The following is a 22,445-nucleotide window of genomic DNA, read 5'->3' as shown; positions in this document are numbered from 1 at the left end:
GGCCCTATTGATTAAATTCAACTAGATAAAGTTTATTTAGCTTGATAGTTTGGTATGTATACTATCTTTGGAACAAATAACTTTTTTTTTAATCATGGAACAAATAACATTTGGTGTAAAAATTTCAATTTTGTAGGTTAATACATATCATTAGTCAAACATTTCGTATCCTTTCGTTATCCACCTACTTTAAAATGAAATCCAACTTTTAAAATGAAATCCAACCTCCTCTGGTCAAACATTTCGTATCACGTCATGTCGTTATCCACCTACTTTAAAATGAAATCCAACCTCCACTGGTCAAATATTTCGTATCACGTGATGTCGTTATCCACCTACTTTAAAATGAAATCCAACCTTTAAAATGAAATCTAACCTCCACCAATAACTAAATTACTTTTAATTTTTTACACTCATTTAAGATTTTTCTTCCCAAAAAAAACATCACAGATTCCTATAAACGATCACGTGATATCATTGTCCACCTGCTTTAAAATGAAATACAACCTCCTCCAATAGCTGAATTACTTTTCATCTTTTATACTCATTTGAGAATTTTCTTCCAAAAAAATATCTCAGTTTCCTATAAACGATCGTGTAATATCATTATCCACCTGTTTTAAAATGAAATACAACCTCCACCAATAGCTGAATTACTTTTAATTTTTTATAAGATTTTTCTTCCAAAAAAAATATATTTCAGTTTCCTATAAACGACCGTCTTCTCACTCTTCTGTTACCCACCTTATCTCCCTTCTCCATTTTTTCTCTCTTTCTTGATCGTCTCTAACTTTATTTTAACAAATCATACATTCGGCCATCCCCTTATTTCATGAAACCCTAAAGGTTAAAATCAAAATCCATAAACAATATATGTGGCATCCTACTCATAAGAACAAAATCTCATGAACTTTGTGGGAGATGGATATGTCGCTATATAATTCAAATATAAATTATAACTTCTTGAAGTGATTTGAATCCAGGGAGAATGTATCTCAACTGTATGAACTTCGGGGTAAATAATTATTTGTGTGTTTTGCGATTTGAGTTTACTCTTCTCTCTATAAGAGTCTCTTGGATTTTTTTTCTGAAACTATGTACAGTCACTACAAAAAAATTCATGTTATTGTGTTGTATTATAACCAAAGTAAGTTGGTCACAATAAACATGGTCATTATGACAAAATAAAATATTTGTCACAATACGTAAACAAGCTACATGAGATTGTGATGAAATACTTTTTTTTTACAAAATTTTGTCACTATACGAATATATATTGTGACCAAATTCCATTTGTCACAGTAGTTTGTAGCAATATATATGCCGGGAAAATTTGGTGCAAAATTAAGCATATACGGAGACAATTATTTTGTCGCAACAAAGCTATTTTATTGTGACCAATAGTTTTGTTACAATAACATACTTCTGCAATTTTGAGTTTTGTCACAATATTGGTAATTAGGGCAACAAACGGTATTCGCCACAATAGATTTTGAAATTATAAATAAATATTTATTATGACCATTTTTTGTCATAACAAAATGATTTTGTTGTGACAAAAGTCTATTGTGTCTCCATAACAAATAAAATAATCTGGAGGGATATTTTGGCGCCAATTTTATGATATCAGACTCTTGGTTTTCTTCTCTAATTTTTTAATTTTTTAATTAAATCAACTAATTACTAAAAGATTATCTCTAAACCCTAAACCGTATAAGCCTTAATCTAGTACATCAAATGACTTTCTCCTTTACCATCTCCTAAGCGTCTCTCTCTTTTCCTCAGCCCCTCCATTTACTTTCTCTTTTTCATCCATGGAAAATTTCTGAATCAGGTACTTTCTACTTGCATCTTTCTTTCTCCAATTTCTGAATCTGGTACTTTCTTCTTATTTATACTTTTTAATTCTTTATACTTTTTAATTGTTTATACTGTAATTGTTTATACTTTCCATATATTTCTTTTTTGTCCTTATTCGTGCTAATTATAGATGTAGGTTTGGTCCATCTCTTTAGTTGTGGGAGGTTTTATTCTTTTTAGTTATTGTTTTTTTCAATTACCCATAAAAGAAAAAGAAACGGAAGTTCTTCTCCTCTGTGCGATATTCATATATCGGTTCAAACTCGCCCCCTCCTCCCCCATGGCTTTCCTTCACTCTGCTTTTTATTTCCTATACAGGTCAGTTCTGTCCATTATTTTGTTTCTTTTGTGCTTCTATTTCCTTTCAATTGATCAATTTAATCTCTAGCTTCAATTGCTTTGATAATCGTTTTGCAAATCTTCATTTATCCAACAATATAATTAATTCAATACTCATTATTAATAAAAAAATATTTATCTAATATAATAATTAATTTAATATACATTATTATTATTTTTTTGGTAGAAAAGGAAAGCAAAGCAAAGCAAAACAAGCAACTACACCGGGATTAGACACAATGGTAACATTTTGAAAGAAACAAATGAATAATTATTATTATAATTATAGATCACAATTATTATGATTCTATTTATAGATCCGTTGCATATATAAATATTAGGACAAATGAATGCTTTTAAAAAAAAAGATAAATGAATGCTTTTAAACAATAAACTAAATGCAAAAAAAAATAGAATACAAAAACAATAAAATGATAAAATGAATGTAAAACAATAAACAACATTTAAACAATAAAATGATAAAATAAATGGTAAATTCCAAAAAAAAACTCTATGGTTTGATGTTGTTCCAAAAAAACCCTTGTGGTTTGTTATTACAAAAAAAAGGACTGTGGTTTGCGCCGTTACCCGAAAAACGGAAATTGGCTTAACACCGTTAAAGTGCTGACGTGGCACAGGGGTAAAACGGGAAAATCGATTTTTTTTTATCTTCTTCTTCTTCTTCTTCTTCATTCTTCTTCTTCTTCATCCCTCTTCTTCTTCCTTCTTTTTTTTCTTTTTTTTAAGTTTCTGAAATTTCCAGATTTCTGAAAATTTCCAGATTTCTTCGGAAATCTGGAAATTTCCAGAAATCTGGAAATTTCCAGAAATCTGGAAAATTTCCAGATTTCCGAAAATCTGTCCAGATTGAAAATTCTGAACAGATATCTCGTCGAACCTCCGACTAAAAATTCTTGAAAATCCCCTGGCACCCCTTCCTCCTCCGACTCCGATTCTCGTCGAACCTCCACACCAAAAACGCAGCAATCCATCAAATAAGAAATACATTTACACTAATTCCTTATTACCAAAAACGCAGCAATCCCCTGGCACCCCTTCCTCCTCCTCCGATTCTCGTCGAACCTCAGCTTGATTCAACCCATCCATTCCCCTCTCCAGAACTTGCAATCCGGTACCAACTTCAGCTTGATTCAACCCATCCATTCCCCTCTCCAGAACTTTCATCGCCTCACTTCTCAATCTTTCCCTAATTTCTTTAACCCAATTGAGCTCTTCGTCTATGCAATCAATTCCCATCAAGTCATATTCAGCGCACATGCTCAAGATCTCGCAATGAAGCTGCGGTGCCTTGGCTAGATCCAGCTTCTCAGGGTCTGTTTCTGATGCTGAGATCAGATCATGGAGCTTCTTAGACAGTCGAAGAGCACGGATGGTGTGTTGCAAAAGTTCAGTAGTGCAATGGAGATTAGAAAGTTGGAGTGTTTTGGATTGGATAGATTTGTGAGGTTCAGAGAGTTCAAGTCGTGTACGGTGCATAGATTTCTGGAATCCAGAGAAGAGATGAAGAAGAAGGAGGAGAGAGGAAGAAGAAGGAGGAGGAGGAGAGAGGAAAAAAAATCGAATTTCCAACTTTACCCCTGTGCCACGTCAGCATTTTAACACCGTTAAGCCATTCTCCGTTTTTCGGGTAACGGTGCAAACCACAGTCCTTTTTTTGTATTAACAAACCACAAGGGTTTTTTTGGAATAACATCAAACCACAGGGGTTTTTTTTTGGAATTTACCCTAAAATAAATAACCTAATATTGATTATTGGGCCCATAAAATATTAGATTTATCTTGCTTTTGGTGAGCTTTACACGTTTTCTTTGGAGAGTGGATCACACTTGCTAGATCAAAGGGTAAAAATTGGATGATTGGCTTACACTCTCCCCTCTATGTGTAATATGTGTATATGTTGGGTAATGGTTTTGGGTGTAACCAACACAAGTTACAAACCTATTTAAGTTGCAACCTTTCTAATGGTTGGTTACCACCAACCAATTTTTTTTATTTGCAAGTAAGTCCCTTTCCCATACCACTAGAGATGCTCTTATTAAACCGGTCTCAAATATGAGAATTTTTACATTACTTTCGCAAGTAAATGGTCTTACTAATTAATATTGATTAAATTCAACTAGATAAAGTTTATTTAGGTTGATAGTTTGGTATGTATATTATCTTTGGAACAAATAACATTTTTTTTGAATCATGGAACAAATAATATTTGGTGTAAAAATTTTCAATTTTGTAGATTACTGGTAACTTCTATGGTACATATAATTGGTCAAATATTTCGTATCACGTGATGTCGTTATCCACCTACTTTAAAATGAAATCCAACCTTTAAAATGAAATCCAACCTCCACTGGTCAAACATTTCGTATCAGGTGATGTCGTTATCCACCTACTTTAAAATGAAATCCAACCTCCACCAATAACTGAATTACTTTTAATTTTTTACACTCATTTAAGATTTTTCTTCCAAAAAAAACATCTCAGTTTCCTATAAACGATCATGTGATATCGTTATCCACCTATTTATAATGAAATCCAACCTCCACCAATAGCTGAATTACGGCCCTGTTTGGGAATTAGCTATTAGCTGTTAGCTGATTACATTAGTTGATTTGACTAGCTGATTTGATTAGCTGTTTGTGTAGACCTGTTTGGTAAAAATTAGTTGATTGATAATAGCGGTTTGTGCAAAAAGATGAATAAGGGCATTAATTTTGGCGCAGGAGAAGAGTGAGTCTATCTATTAGGGTTAAAGAAGTCCATTAATTTTAATATTGCAAAACGTTAATTGAAAAAACTCCTTTTAAGAGCTTTTTCTAAATTAGCGTTTTCATCCCAAAATTCTCTCCCAAACCTCTCTCCACCAAACACTCCAATTAGCGGTTTCAGTGGTCAAACCTCTAAAGTTGGTCAAAACCGCTCTTTTTATCCCAAAACGCTCTTTACCAAACAGGGCCTACTTTTATTTTTTTACACTCATTTAAGATTTTTCTTCCAAAAAAAACATCTCAGCTTCCTATAAACGATCACATGATATCATTATCCACCTGTTTTAAAATGAAATACAACCTCCGCCAATAGTTGAATTACTTTTAATTTTTTATAAGATTTTTCTTCCAAAAAAAATATCTCAATTTCCTATAAACGATCGTCTTCTCGCTCTTCTGTTACCCACCTTATTTCCCTTCTCCATTTTTTTCTCTTTCTTAATCGTCTCTAACTTTATTTTATCAAATCATACATTCAGTCATCCCCTTATTTCATAAAACCTAAAGATTAAAATCAAAATCCATAAACAATATATGTGGCATCTTCCTCATAAAAACAAAATCTCATGAACTTTGTGGGAGATGGATATGTCGTTATAGAATCCAAATACAAATTATAACTTCTTGAAGTGATTTGAATCTAGGGAGAATGTATCTCAACTATATGAACTTTGGGGTAAATAATTATTTGTGTGTTTTGCAATTTGAGCTTACTCTTCTATCTATAAGAGTGTCTTGGTTTTTTTTCTTGAAACTATGTGCATTAATTTGAAGAAACCAAATGTATATAAATTTTTTAAGTGGATGGGCCCACCTATGAATCAAAGGGTAAAGTTTGTCGTCCTTAGGCTATTGAGGAAGCTTAAAAGGGGAATGTGAGAGACTCGAAGAGGTGGAAAGAGAAAGAGAAATGGAATGAGAATGAGAAGGAGAACAACAAAGGTTGATAATAGTGGAGCTTGAAAAAGATAGAATATTAAATGGAGACATAATGTGGAGCTTAATGTGCACATGGAAAGGCATTTTATTTTATATTGTGATTGTTTATGTATTATGTTGGTTAAAATAGATGTTGGATGTAATGAGGAACTTATGGTTAGGTAACAAAATTGCATTGTTATCAATAGGTAATTATTGAACTATCAATTAAATTAATGAAACTAAAATTGTAGGCACAATAAATACTAGTCCATCTGCTTAAGGTTGCTCATCCATTCCATTTGTTGGCACAATAAAGAAAATGTACACTTTAAGGTAATTTTTTACAGAATAATAATTAGCAATATAATTTTATGACATCATTTTGTGCAATGATGGAAGCATGTGCATAAGTACATGATATACCAGTCAGCTTCCACCTCATGCAACTATATATATGTGCATCCGGGTTTACTATAAACTAAGTATGTAAGCCATTGATATGGACTCTTTGACCACCTGGAAATATATCTTCAAAATGTCTTGTATAATCCTAATTTGTTGGCTTATAGTTTCTTCAGAATTTTGAGACACCATCTTTTATTGCTCTTCTTCATCAAGTCTGACTTGAACTTCGCACATTTTTCACCAGCTTCACCTTAATCATCTTAGACAATGTGATGATTCTTTCAATTATTGTATCAAGTATATATTTGTTGAAGCACTCACGTATGTTATTTAGCAATATATCACATTTTCTCATTCCATGGAAACAAGCTCTAGCCCAATGCTCGTTGGGTTTCTATCTTAACCATTCTTTGGCTCCAGTTGATTTCTCTTCTATCTTTTTTAGTCATTCTTTATGATTTTCTAAAATGACTGATGCACGTTTTATGTATACGTGCATGTGAAGGCAAGTGTACCTTAGTCATGTATCAAGTAATAAAGTGAAAGTAGAGTATCATTCCCACGAGAATGGTGTTTATAAGTACTAATCTCTTTGCTTACTATCTATTATTTAAACAACCGAAATGTAGAGTTTGTTGGACAACCAAGCTAAGACTTAAGCAAGAAATGAAATGAAAATTACACAAATTAAGTGAGAGATTACTTATAATAAAAGAAACTAAGGCTTCTAGCTTCACTTAACCTCTTTGCTTGGTAATAACACTTAACCCCTTTTAAGTTGTTTTATCCTTTTTAAGATGGTAATTTTTCTTATTAACTAATAGTTCTCGAGATCGGTTCTAAACTCTCGACTAATTACTTTCCCTTGGTCCGGCTCAAGTAATTAATCAAGAGAAGCATTAAGTTTTCTTAGTTCCAAACCTTCGATTTATTACTTCCCTTTGGTCCGGCTCAAGTAATAAATCTAAGATTTATAATAAGATTAAATCTAAACCTTTTTAACCTACTTTACCTTGGTCCGACTAAAGTGATTACTTAAGATTCAAGAAAAATCGCTCGAGTAATTAGTTCTAAACTTTCGATTAATTACTTTCCCTTAGTCCGGCTTAAGTAATTAATCCAAAGAAGCATTAAGTTTTCTTATTTCCAAACCTTCGATTTATTACTTTCCCTTGGTCCGGCTCAAGTAATAAATCAAAGATTTGTAATAAGATTCATGAAAAACCTTGGAAAACCAATAAGCCACACTAAATGGTCATTAGGTCCAACTTATGAATTTCGATTAATCAATTTAATCACAGTCAATATAAACGATTAATTATATTCAAGTAGAGAGTTGGCCCATCTCCTACAAGCATTAAGAATCATAAGTTAGTTCTCAAAAAGGATAAAGATAACTTAAATAGATTAAACGTAATTACCACATAATTAAGGTTAAGATCCGCTTTTAGCCTTAGCTAAGGGGTTTTTAGCCCATGATTAGATTAAAACACACCTTAGAAAGATAGATAATAGAGTTCATATTAATAAAAAAGATTAAAGTTTAGAAGAAACCGTAATGACAATTGCCGAACGAACTTCTTCGGTAACTTGAAACTTACTTTTATTAGATGAACTCTTGCACAAACAACACTTTAACAACAATAACAATAATCACAATAACAAACACAACTGATTCTTGAAGAGAAGAATCAACAAAATAATATTATAGAAGGAAGAATTAAGCCTAAGCTTGGTGTGTCTTCAAACGGCACTCAATGCCTCCTTTTATAGTAAAATAACACACATAATTCCAAAGACCAAGTCATCCTTATGGCCTCCCACTCTTTATCATCTGAATTTAGCATTTAAGAGAGCATGGTGGAAGATTTTAATAATTTAGGAGTTGAAATGTGTAAAGGTGTGAAAGGAATCTTAGACTTCAACATATTCATCAACTTTGGATAATTTTCTGGGCCTGATTCACTTCGAATTTGGAGATGATTATTATTAGTCATTTATTCATCTTTCTCTTAGCTTTCCAACGCATTTTGAATCGCCTCAATCCGAGTCCGTATGAGGGAGATAAGTTGAAAATATGAAAATGTGTCAAATCTGTCCTAGTGTGAACAATTGGACTTTATTTTACAGCACCTATCCGAGATGAAATGCACGCTGGGTGTCACTAAAACTCCTTTTTTCTGGTCCCTTTTACTCCCGAGTTTCCGCCTTAAGCCCCGACTTGGTTATTTGTGCCGAAAACCTTGCGAAATTGCCTAGAAAACACACAAATTGACTTAGATATCTAAAATAAAAAAAATATACAAAAATCATTATTAAAATTTATTAAAATGGTACAAAATATCTAGTAATTAAATACTAAAAATGCTATAAATTACGACGATAACAATGATGTTGTTGCATTCCAGATGAGATCTTTCAGTTCATACCCTTTAAATCTACCTTTGAAATTTGTGACATATATGGCATACACAAAACACGGAAAAAATCATTAGATTGGAAATTCCAGAAAATGAAAGAAGAGAAAACCATGTTTGAAAAGTCAAAAAGTGTAAAAAAAGTAGATAAAAAATTTTCTTGCGATGTTAGTGGTATAACAGCATTAGGTAAAAATCCACAATTTTGCTAACAAAGAAAAACGCATTATTTTTTTTGCTCTGAAAAAATCAGCAAGGATCGATCTGTGAAACATGAAACCACACGTTTTTTTTTTAAATTAATCTATTGAATTATTAATTTTTATTAAGAAAATGATAAGGTGTAAAAATGTCTCTAACGTTAACATTCAGAAGCAATTTTACCCGTAACATTTAAAATGATGCAATTGTATCCATGACGTTTGCAGCAAAAAGCAAATTTATCCCTAACGTTGGTAAGTTGAGTCAATTTCAAATATCAATATAAGATACATATATTTTGTTCTTTGTTCTACACCAGTTACCTATCAGTTGATCGTGGAAAAAAATTCACATTAAAATTTTTGATTTAATAATAAAATTGGAGATTAATATTTTTAAATTATATGAAATATTTGAATTTTTTTCTCAACTCGAACAAAATACAATATATTATTTATTTATTAAAAAAAACTACGCCTATTTATATGGTTCTGATCTGTTACTAATGAGTGACAAAATGACGCACGTGCTAAGTATAGAAGACACGATTCATGACTAAGAAGACAGTTTGATAAATTATTTCTCAATTTGACTCTACTCGCCAATATTAGGGATAAATTTAAAATTACTTCTGACTGTTAATGTTAGGTGTATTTTTTACCTTATCCCTTAAAACAATGTGAAGGACAATAAGTATTTTAAATTGAAAAAGTTCAAAAGTGAAATAAAGACTTCTAGTTTTTTTTTCACAAAAAGTTTAGGCAACGATATTTATATCCATTTCCAAGGACAGAGTAAATCATAGACCTTGATAAGAATTTAAAGTAAGATTTATAGATCGCCTATCAATAATAGGCAAATTTTGGATAGAAAGACTCAAACTCAAACCTAACAAACAGATATTCAACTCCTTAATACGGACTAATTCTCATTGGCCTTTTATATCATTTATTGTAGCTTTAAGAGGAATGAAATCTGAACTAAATGAACGATTAATTAATTATATCTATGTTCTTAAAAAAAAATCTATCTTCTGTAAAAAAAAAAAAAACTAATTAAATCTATGACTAGGGAGGTCATGGGTTCGAATCACATCCGGGTCTGGTAGGGATTTTTCTTTCTTTTTTATTGTAAGCATATTGTGCGTAAAAATTTTAAAAAAAAAAATAGTCAAAACATTTGTTTTATCATATGAATTGAAATTTATTTGTCAATTTTGTGAGTATATTTTGATTTGTTGTGTGAAATTTTAATATAATTGGATTGTTTTAAAATTGATAAGTCTTTGTTTTATTTATTTGAGGTAGTTGATATAATTCAATATTAATGGTTGCTGTTTCATGTAATTCAAGTTTAGTTTGCTCACCGACGGTCTGACTTACGGTTTATTGAAAAATTTATTGTGTATTTGGACTATCTTGTTCATTTTAAAATATATTATTTTTTATATTTTTGAATTTATTTTCTAAATAATCAAATTTGGTACTTATGAATTGATAAATGCACCTTTCATTTCTTAAAATTATCTTCTTCTTTTTTTTACAAAAATCAACATAACATTAAATAATAGGAGTCCTCTCCAAAAAAATTACATTACACAGCCAACTTGATATAATTGTCGAAACGTAATCGCTAGTATTGGAACGGGCTCGCCTAGCAAATAGATGAGCAGTCATGTTCGCTAAACGAGAAATAAATGAAATTTTAAACGTAGGATTAGCAGCTAGAATGACCTTACAATCCTATATTATTGATCCAAACTCTGAGAGATCCAATGAGGAAGAATGAATTCCATTCACCACTAATTTAGCTTCTGTTTCAAACTCAACCTGTGTAAAGTTAAGACTCTTAAGCCAGAGCATGCTTGTACGGGCCGTCAATGCTTTAAGAACCTTTAAGTCTTTTAGACCATGGGTTAGACTACTACTACATAAAATAAATGTACCTGTCTCATCCCGTACCACGGCTCCGAGTCCGCATCTATCCTCATTTGCAAAAATAGCTGCATCCGTGTTACATTTAACCGTACCGTGAGGGGGTGGCTGCCATTGAGGCGCCGACGGGCTAAGGGGTCTCTGTCGCACCATCTTCCATTGAAATGCCGCCCAGTCTCGGTAGCCTTCTATGCACCATTTCCAGCTCCGCTCAGTCGGCCACCAATCTTCCTACCACACCACCCTGTTCCGATGGTCCTAGATGGTCTGTAGCCCGCAACACAACCGGACAGCTATGTCAGATGATACTGAGTCCAGCTCCCGCACCAACCAGGTACTGAAGCTAAGCTCGCCTGGTTAGGTGATATTAGTCTTGCAATTTTCCATACTGTACCTGCAAAACAAGTGGTAGTAAACAAATGACTCTCTTTTTCATCTCCATCTACATATAGGACATTCCAATGGTACCGAAACTCTCTTTTGGATCAATCTAGATCGACTTGGAGGACAACCCGCACAAACTCGCTAAATAAACATCTTCAATTTAGGTGGTAACTCCAATCTCCATAGCTTCCTCCACCCGTTGTTTACCGTTTCCCCTTCACCAAACCCTAATCCCATACGGTATCCCGACTTCATGCTATATATCCCATCTTTTGACCATTGCCAGATCCATTCATCCTCACAAATCCGAACGGGTAAAATTATATCAGTAATTGCATGCACTTCCATTTCACTAAAACATCCCTAGATTTTATTCATATCCCACCCTCTCCTATTTTCAAGTAAAAGATCAGCAACTGTTGCCTTTTCCATTCTAGGGACTAAAAATGAATTTATGCAAAAACCATTGAGCTTTGATACCCATGGGTCCTCCTTGACTATAATTGACTTTCCTCTCTACTCCAATAATGGCAATTGTTAAGACTACACTATGCCAAAACCCTCTTCAAACGACGGTTAAAAACCGTCGTCCTGCGAGATATAAATCTGTCACGGGGCTCGCTGCCGTCTATTGCACCTTCAGACGACGGTCAGGTTCTGTCATGTTTCGTCATCACACATGACATTAGCCTATTTTCTTACTGTCATTTTACCCTTGTTACAATGCAGCTTATTTATTACTGCCGTCACCTTTAATGTCATCAAATGACATTTTTACAATTAAAACCGTCAGGTTAGCGTGTGGGAAATTGGCATATTTAATTTGAGATGACAGTTCGTATAATAATTTCTGCTGTTATAGCCTGTTTAGATGGCACACGTCTTAATCAATCATGTCAAATGATTTTTTTTCATGTAACAGAAACATTAATTTTAATGTCTTTTTATTGCTGTTTAAATGACATTTTTAAAAATTAAAATGTCACTTTATGCCTTCTTCTTCGTTTGAATTTCTGGTTTTTATACCTGAATACAGAAACATTCTAAAATATGAATATTAAATTCTGTATATCAATGGTTTTAATTTTATTGGAGACCAATACTCATAATATGTCTACATTTGTGTCTAACATCAATCCATATCTTGAATAACCAATACATTTCTGAATTAAAACACAAAAAAAAATCAATCTTCCATAAGTCAATCCATATCTTGGAGTAATAATTAGGCATATAATCCCAAAGGTCTTGGTATCTGCAAAAGCCAAACAGGTCATTAATATTACACACAATCCTAAACTCAGTAGTAATTACGTGACCCTTCCCCTTTCACGGTCTTTCACTTACCACAATCATATCACTATAAATATATGCATCATAATTCAGAATCATACCTTCAACATCCAGAAAACTTACCAACAATGGATCCCCTTGTTGAAACTCCAAGAGACATAATTGCTGACTTGAATAAGTTGTACATGGAGAACCCAGAGTGCCTTTTGGCCATCAATGGTACGTATGTCAATCCATAATTGTTCTGTAACCCTTCCTGGTTTCTTCTGTGTATTTCTAATGATTCTTCTTGGATGATAACATACATATCCTCTCGATGGTAACTTCTTCACATGGTCGATCAAGATGAAAGGCCCCTAATATACCCCATATGAAAGGGGTGTATTTGAAATCAGAATCAGCTACAATCCGGATTTCCCAAACAGACCTGCAAGAGTAATATTAACTCAGATCAGTAAGATATAATCACCTCCATAAAAATACACTAATAAATCTCTCCTCTTATTCTCAATTTTGGTTCCGGAATAGGATATATCATCCTAAAGTGGCTCCTCAGGGGTCGATTCATCTTCCCCGTATCCTTAATAACCATCGCTTTTCCACTGCCACGGTATAATGCAACCATTTATCTATTTCATTTGCTAAACATACAACATCATATTTTGGTTCTAATTATTCTATGCATTTGTAGTGTCTGTGACACATATATGATCTACTTCTACAGCCCCACAGTGAGGAGCCATATCCTGGACAAGAAGTAGTTGCTGAGCAATACCGCAGCAATAGGGAAGAGTATGAGGGGATCGCCCGGATATGGACTGAGGAGTATGCAAAGTGGATATGAGAGTGTCCAAATCTCCTAAACTATCTTGGCTAAGAGAAAGGAGAATCGGAAGGCAATGTGAGCTCCAAATGTGGTTCTCATTCCAATTCCAAATTTCCTTTCTATAGTCAAAATAGTTAAGGAGCTTTGGACCTTTAATTCCCCCCCCTTTTGTAATATATAACGTAGAGCTTTGTGCTCCTAAACTGACCCTTTTATAATGCTCCTTCCAGTTGGTAATGAGGGTTATGATGCTGTCACCACAAGGGACTCTGTTTGTGCTGAATATGAAGGGTGTTCAAATCTCCTAAGTTGTCTTGGCTAAGTGAAAGGAGAATTGAAAGGCAATGTGATATCCAAATGTGGTTCTCATTCTAATTCCAAATTTCCTCTCACTAGTCAAAACAGCTAAGGAACTTTGGACTGTCAATTACAACCGAAAGGCAACACTCATCCCCCCTTTTGTAATATAACGTAGAGCTTTGCTATTCAGTTTGTATGTATCTGCAAGTAGACTAAACTAGCCCTTTTACAATGCTTCTTCCACTTGGGTTGTACTCGTGGTACTCTAAACTTAGTAATGAGGTTTATGATGCTGTCAAAACAAGGGACTCTGTTTGTGCTGAATGCATCATAAACCTATCACTATGTTTAATGTTGTTGTTACGATATCAAACCGAGTGGAAAGGAACATAGTAAGAGTATGGCCAATGCACATACATAACCCTTTATGTAGAGCTTGTTATTCAGTTCGTATGTATATGTATATTCTATCTAATCAAAATATATCTTATCATTTGCAAGTCATATCAGTACATGCAATTAGCCTAAATTTACCCTTTAATACATGCTTCATAAACGAATTGTATTCAGAATCCTTACTTATCATCATAGGTCATGTTCAAATAAAAATGAGCCAGTTGAGTTTATAACATTTTCAGCTTTAAGAGTATGCCTAACATGCTATAACAAGTAGACAACTTATTCAAGTAGACATGTATATTCAAGTGAACATGCTATAACAAGTAGACAACTTATTCGTGCATGTCTATTCCTTACTTATTCAAGACAACTTATTCCTTACTTATCATTATAGGTCATGTTCAAATAAAAAAGAGTATGGTGATATCTTATCATTTGCAAGCCATACCAGTACATGCAATTAGCCTAAATTTACCTTTTAATACATGCTTCATACATGCTCAATGACCCTTTTACAATGTTCCTCTAATACTTGATGCATGATTAATAAGCTACATGCCCAAATGAACAATCGTACGCATACTCATACAGAACCTCAAGCATAAACATCAACAGAACATCATATATAAACATGTTTCATACACTTACACATACTCAATCACTTCTAGCAGTATAACTCATAGGTGTAAGAGTAGTGCCAATCTCAATGAACATTCAAAGCTTTAGAGTATGCCTAATCAGCCACATGCTTAATGACCCTTTTACAATGTTTCTCTAATACTTGATGCATGATGAATAAGCTACATGCCCAAATGAACAATCATACACATACTCATAGAGAACCTCAAACATAAATATCAACAGAACATCATACATAAACATGTTTCATACACATACACATACTCAATCACTTCTAGCAGTATAACTCATAGGTGTAAGAGTAGTGCCAATCTCAATGAACATTCAAAGCTTTAGAGTATGCCTAATCAGCCACATGCTTAATGATCATTCATACATAAACTCTATGAGTCCTAGCTTCCTAAACAGTTATATCTAACCAATCAGTTCATACCAATCATTTCATCATCACCCAAAACATCATACATATATGTAATCGTTCAGTTCAAACCCACATAACAATATATATACTAAATCAGGCTAGTTTCCTAAATCAATGAGTTATAGGTTACAAAACAGTACATCATACATACACAATCACTTCTAAAGGCATGACCAATCAGTTCAAACCAACATAACATTAATATATATTCAGTAAGTTAAAGAAATCTTCCCATATGCTAAAGGCATGAACCGATTGACAATCTCTTCAGTCAGCCTTCCCATGTACTGAAGCATTCTTACTATCCCTGCAAATAGTGTTCAAATAAAAAGGAATCAGATGAGTTCATACCATCTACTGTATCAGGCGCTGTCTTGCCCTAGATTAAAAAAGATAAAGACCCAAGCTTTACAGCAGTGAATCTAAATACAATAAAAAATCAGCGTAGCTAAGCGAGAGATCTAAACCTTTCAACGATAGGTCTGAAAATCACAAAATCATTATACCAGCTGCTGAAATCGATATACACCAAAGTAAATCGGATGAGGAAAAGATAGAGTAAGGAACAATGATACTCTAATACAGCTAGGAACGAAGAAAATATGGCTTACCAGTACCATATTTTGAGCTCACCTAGTGATTGCATGTTCAAATCAACCATGGAGATGGAGTGGGATGAGAGGGATGAGAGGGATGAAACTTGTAACCTAAACTGGGGTTTGGGATTGAGAGAGGGTTTATATATCAGTTGAAATTTTAGTCAAATGATATAGAGCGCCTAAAATTTGGTATGGCCGCGTAAGTGAAATTTCATTTGCCGCTTTTTTATTTTCGGCATACAATGACATTCATTTATTAGAAGTGTCATCTGTTGAGCACATCAAATTTAATGAAAATGCGCGTTTTCTTTGGATGACAGGATTCTGTAATCGTAATGTCATCTGAGAATTGAGCGCATTTTTTTATTTCGTCTTCAGATGACATACAGTTAAAATATTGTCACGAAAAATATTCAGACGACACGAAAACAAATGTCTGTCATGTATCTTGTGTCATGTGAAAGGGAAAATGACATAGTGCTAAGAAGTTGAGCCATAAGAACCAAACTAGGGTTCTTGATAGGGACGTTTTATCCTTATCTTTATGTAGGATTTTTACAGTCTTTTGGCTTAATTTAAGTCACTTTTTTTATTACGTTTGTAGTTAAAGTACTTGTTTGAACTTATTTAGTGAGTTTTGAGTCAAAATTCGATGGTTTTAGTTATTTTTTCACTTAATTTCATTCACTTTCACTCACTTTCACTTTTTCTTAGTTTGTAGTTTCACTCCATTTTACCCACTTTCAATCACTTTCATCCAATTTCATTTTTTCTTAGTTAAAAAAGATCAATTTTTGAGTTATTTTAATTTTATATTTTCATATTTTTAATCTCTTTTATCTTTTCAATAATGTTAAAGTCTTTATTAGAATTAAATTAAGGTGTAATTCTTGGAATAAAAATTTGCATGTGTGAAAATGAAAGTCACCCTTTTGAAATGTATAATTTGAGCTTTTTAATGGTTAATGTTTTAGTCAAAGGAAAAGACAAGCAAAGGGGACAAAGTGTGAAAGGGAGAAAAGAGTTACATAAGCCCAACACTAGGGCCAACACGTTGTGCTGTAATAGTGAGCAAGTCGTGCTGGCACCCAACACACCATGCTAAAACTCATCACACCGTATTGGATCCAAATTCAGCAAAAATGCATATTTTCCTATAAGCATCATGTGCTTCTACATTCGTACGGAGCCTATTTTCTACATCGAATTCAAAATATTCTTGCAACCTTTATGCAAATTCAAAGTCTTCTTTCAACATGCAAATTCGAAGTCTTTTTGCAACCATTCAAAGTCTTCTTACTTTATGTAATTTCAATTCTGCCACTATGTCTTGTAATTTTCTCTATATAAACTAGCTTAAAATCCAATTTTAGATATTCAGATTTTATGCAAAAAAAAAAAGTTCCTTACACCTTGATAGCTTGGTGGTAGCAAAATTTCCTTCATCATCCTGACGAAGTTATGGTTCCATCCTCTTTCCCCAAGCTCGAAAGTTCCACCTCCTAATCCGAAGCCACGACGTTGAGTCCGGTTAGCTAGTTCTAATAGGCCGAATCTTCCTCCTCTTTACCATGTTAACTAGTTTGTACTATTTTTATATGCTAGATTCGGTTGTATTCCGCTTAAACTCTTTTCATAGTTTCGATATATAATTTACGATTTTCATTTCCATTATACTTGTTGATATTTATTCCTTGCTTTGATTCTCATAATTGATTATTGTGTAGGTTGATTACAAACTACGAAATCCATTAGGATTTATCTAGGTGTTACTATTAGGGGTAATCACATATGTCAATTAAGAGAAAGTGGACTCTATCATATCAAGTAGTAAACGTTCCTAAGAACGATGTCGATCCCACAGAGACTACTACTTAATGCCCTATTTGTACTCAAATTTTATATTATCTAAGGATTGAATTAAGTGTATTGAGTTTGTAATCTTAACTATTAATAAAGTAATTTAAACTAGCAAGCAATTAAACAGTTAATATGTTTGAACATATGGATTTAGGATCCTCTTGCTAACTCATATGCATCAATAAGTGTATGTTGTATGAATTTAAAGGTTAATTCGAGACAGTAATTTTCCATTAGAAAATAGTAGCTCGGGTTAAGAACTTACTAAATCTTACTCAAATACTATTAGGTCAATGCTTGGTTAGGCAACATCCTTAATAGTGCTTGAAGGCATTAAACGCTATGAAAACCAAGGGTAAGCCGTAACCTAGACCATGAAGCCGCATTATCCAGTTAGTGTATATGATTAACTAATATGCTAAGCTGACTCGTTTACTCGGTTAGGTTTCACAATCAACTTCTCTACCTAATTACTTGGTTAGGTTTCTTAGATAAAAGAAAACATTACTTTTAGTTAATTCTCTATTTAAATCCTACAACACAATATAAACGCCTATTAACGATCCATACTCGTTAAGCATGGTTCACCGCCATCCTAGCCTATAGTGTTTTAGCTCATGTCTGAGCTAAGACACTAAGGCATGATCAGATGGATTAAAGATGAATTCATGTCCATCAAGTTGGGTTTATTAATTCAAGAATAAAAGATGAAGAGAATGTAGAGGAAGAGGGGACTCGAATTAGACAAACTGAACTTGAGAATAAAAGGTGAGAAACGACTTAATGTTAAAGCTTACTTAACTATAATAGTGGAATGAAAACAGAAAACTAAACTACAGGAAAAACGATATATAAACTAAAGTACGAAAATGGAAAGTAAAACTAAAACTATGACTAAGCTATACTAATGATAATTGAATGATCCCTAATACATAGAGCTTAAGCCTGTATTTATAATGATTGGGTCTCCTTCCTAGTCCATTTAGGTCTTCTTGGCCTCTTCAAAGTCGGATCATGATGTTCGAGATTGAATCAAAACATAACTCTCAAAGTAGAAGCATATTAGGAAACGAATTTGTCTTTTAAGTCGTTGCTCACCAAGCAGCCTTGCTTCTGCTTGCCGAGCTATGTCAGTTTTCGTGATTTCTCAATCTGTTGACTTCTTCTCAATGGTTGACTACTCGTTGGTATTGTTCTCGATGAGTAGATGTGTAGCTCACTGAGCACTATGTATAGCTCGTCGAGTAGCACTTCGCTTATTGTCATTTTTTGCTTCGTTTTGCTATGTTTCATGCTCGATTGTTCCTGAAACAACTCGAAACAATCATTAGATGAATAATAGACAGAAGACACTATCAACTAGGGTATTAAGGCTAAAAAAGCATATGAATGGGGCTTAAACTACACTCTAGACTCTATATAATATGGCGATAACAGTTGCCTCATCGGGATTGACAACCCAAAAACTGTAAGAATTGACAAGTCACGACATTTACACGCCCTAGTTTTGAATCAATTAGAATTAACATCGCCTTAAAAGGGAATCACGATTTAAAATACTTAACAGAGTTTGTCGGTTTATTTGTAATCGTCTTTGCAAGAGTAATATATTACTTGTGTATAATACTAGATAACGTTGTAAACCTGAGTAGTTTGATATTTGTGGGTATAAATCTTGTGGATTAGATACATGTACTTAACCAGATTTATTACTTCATTAACAACGTAGTACACTTATCCCTTAGTTTAGCAAATCGAGAATTAGCTCGAGGTTAACTCTCATCAGTTCTCTATGGGATGCAAATAGCAAAAACTCGAAGGATTGTGTGATAGATCGAGAAAGAGGTTTTTGCATGTCGATTTGGTTGACTAGGGGTTGTGCGATGTATATTATGAGGTGATTCAAAACTAGAACTTGAGCATAAACTCGTTTTTAAGAGATAAAATTGTATTGGAATGAATGAAACAAAGATAGAATGAATTGATTTCTAGAAAAATAGAAAACATGATTTCCATATGGAAAGAACAACAGATTCAAGTTGAAACTATAAAGATTATCAAAGAAACGTGCTCTGATACTATAATAGAACTGAAATTACAAACGATTTAGAACAAAATGAATCTGGAATTGATTGAAGATGAAGAACATAGAAAGAGAGGCGAATAGAATACAAAGAATCTATAAAACTTTATTAACTCTAAACTTAGCATATAAAGTTCTATTTATATAATAGCAGTAAAGTCTATTCCATCATTGTACATGGAAAGACTATTATAACCTTTACAGAAAAAATAATTATTAAAATACTCTTAATTACATTTATATTTAGGCAAATGATATATACAACCCTAAAGATTGTATATAAACATTTTTTTTTTTGTAAGAAAGGTTGTATATAAACATTAATTATTCATATGTTTTTTTTTTATATTTTTAATAAATATAAACATTAATTATTCATAATTTTTTTTTATATTTTCAATAAAAAAAGAATTTTAGTTCTAAAATAAACATTTATTTGTATTGGAAACATAAACAATATTATGACAAATGCATTTAAGTATTTAAACATTGAAGTATCAACAAATTTTATATATTGGAAAACAAAATTAAAATTAATAATAAGAATTTCTAGGTTTTTATTTACAGCCCTTAAGGCTGTAAATATCGGAACCCTTATATTTATTATAAAATATGTCATATAGGATTAACCATCGCTTGCAATTCAATTAGCAAGTGGATGGAGATGCTCTTAGTATGCTACCAATTAAATAATTAAATATCGTCGAGTTTAAGATAAAGTAATATAAAGTCCTTATGTAGTCAACTTTTCTCTTATATTTTTTTGAAAAAACCCTGACCACTCTTAATTTTTAAGAAGGAAGAAAGAAAATTGGTCTAAATCACATGAAGCTCCTTAAAGTTGTCCATTTTGGTCACTTTGTCCCTCGAACTTAAGGGACATTCTATTAACCACTCCAACTCCCTGAAAGTGACATAACGCGCCCCTTATCTTTCCTCAATCGAATAAGATGTTGACTAAGAGTGCACATAAAAATCCGAAAAACTGGAAACCGAAAAACCAAACTGAATCGAAACCAATGGACTAGTGTATGGTTTTTAATTTAAAAAACAATGGTTAATAGTCGTGGTTACAGTTTTAATATTTCAAAAATCACGGTTAACCGAAACCGGGGTAAACTACACCAATGGTACCTAAACTTTACATAGTTTACACTTTGGTACCTAAATTACATTTTGTCCCAAAAATATACCTGAAGTAACGATGACCGGACAATTTAGTATATTTTTACCAGTTATGACCGGTCAACGCGAGTTTCATGAGTTAATTACATTAATGGTACCCGAACTTTATCATAATTCACACTTCAGTACCTGGATTTTATTGTATCCTAAAAATATAAGACAAGTAAAGGTGACTGAAAGGTTTAGTTCATTTGATCGGTTAGTGACCGGGTAATATGAACTAAACATTGGGACCAATCATACACTCAATTAATATAAAATTATAATATTGTCATTTATGAGCTAAATGACAATATTATAATTTTATATTAATTGAGTGTATGATTGGTCTCAATTTTTAATTTAAAATGGTCTAACTCGGGTTGATCAATCACTGATCGGTCAAATATACTAAAATATTGAGTCATCTTTACTTGAAGTGTATTTTTTGGATAAAATGAAATATAGGTACCAAAATGTGAATTCGGGTAAAGTTCAGGTACCGTCAGTGTAATTTACTCGTCAAAATCGCATTGACCGATCATTAACCGGTAAAATATACTTAATTGTCCGGTCATCGTTACTTCGGGTATATTTTTAAGATAAAATGTAATCTAGGTACCAAAGTGTAAATTAGGGTAAAGTTCAGGTACCATTGGTGTAATTTACTCACCGAAACCGACCGAATATCAATTAAATATTAAAAATATAAAAATATATTTATTTATTTATTTGTATATGTATAATTATATGCTAGAAGATCAACTCTTTTTCTCTTTAGGAAGAAATAGGTAGGTTTTATTTTACAATCCCACGTAAATCTAAAAAAATTCAAGTATGAAGAGGGGTTTTATATAATGTAAAAAATGAAGAATGTGTGAAGCCATCTCAATCCATGTATAAAATTCCAAGGCATAGTTTTCATTGAAAATTCAATTAAGTGCAATTTCATTTATTAAGTAGAAGAAACTAAAATTTTAAAATAATAAGAATTAATTAATAATGATCGACATAAAATGATAATCAACAACAATTAATAAAAAAAAATATGACAGAAATCAACTATAGATTGTTAATTTATAATCCATCCACATATTATTTTTTTCATTTCTTTGTTTTGAATTATATTTTTACTTAGTCCATCTTTCTCGTTTCTATCGTCTTCTTCATCTCATTCACTCTTTAGTCTATATCCACACAGACACAGTACACGCACATCTCCCTCTCCGCCGTTAATCTCTTCAGTTTGTCATTAACCCGCCGTCTCACTCACAATAAAAATTACTTTTTTTTATCTACTAATGGTTAGAAACCAAAATAAAATGTAAACCGACTGAAATAATTAGTCAATTGGTTGGTGGTTAACCAAATTTAGTGGACTAGTGTATGGTTAGTATTTTTAAAAAAGATCAAATGATTAACCGATCAAATTAACATTAATGGACTAGTTAACCGATCACGTGCACTTTTAATGACGATCACTCATCTTTTGATTGACTTTCCATATGGAATATGGCTTTTCTTTTTATAAAAAATTGCAACTTGATCTTTTATGATGATATTTCAAAGTATTTATGATTTTGGAGAGACTATTACAAAATATGCTATAAGAAC

This window comes from Euphorbia lathyris, chromosome 1 (genome assembly GCF_963576675.1).
Source record: "Euphorbia lathyris chromosome 1, ddEupLath1.1, whole genome shotgun sequence".
Lineage (NCBI taxonomy): Eukaryota > Viridiplantae > Streptophyta > Magnoliopsida > Malpighiales > Euphorbiaceae > Euphorbia > Euphorbia lathyris.
This window is presented reverse-complemented; position numbering follows the sequence as displayed.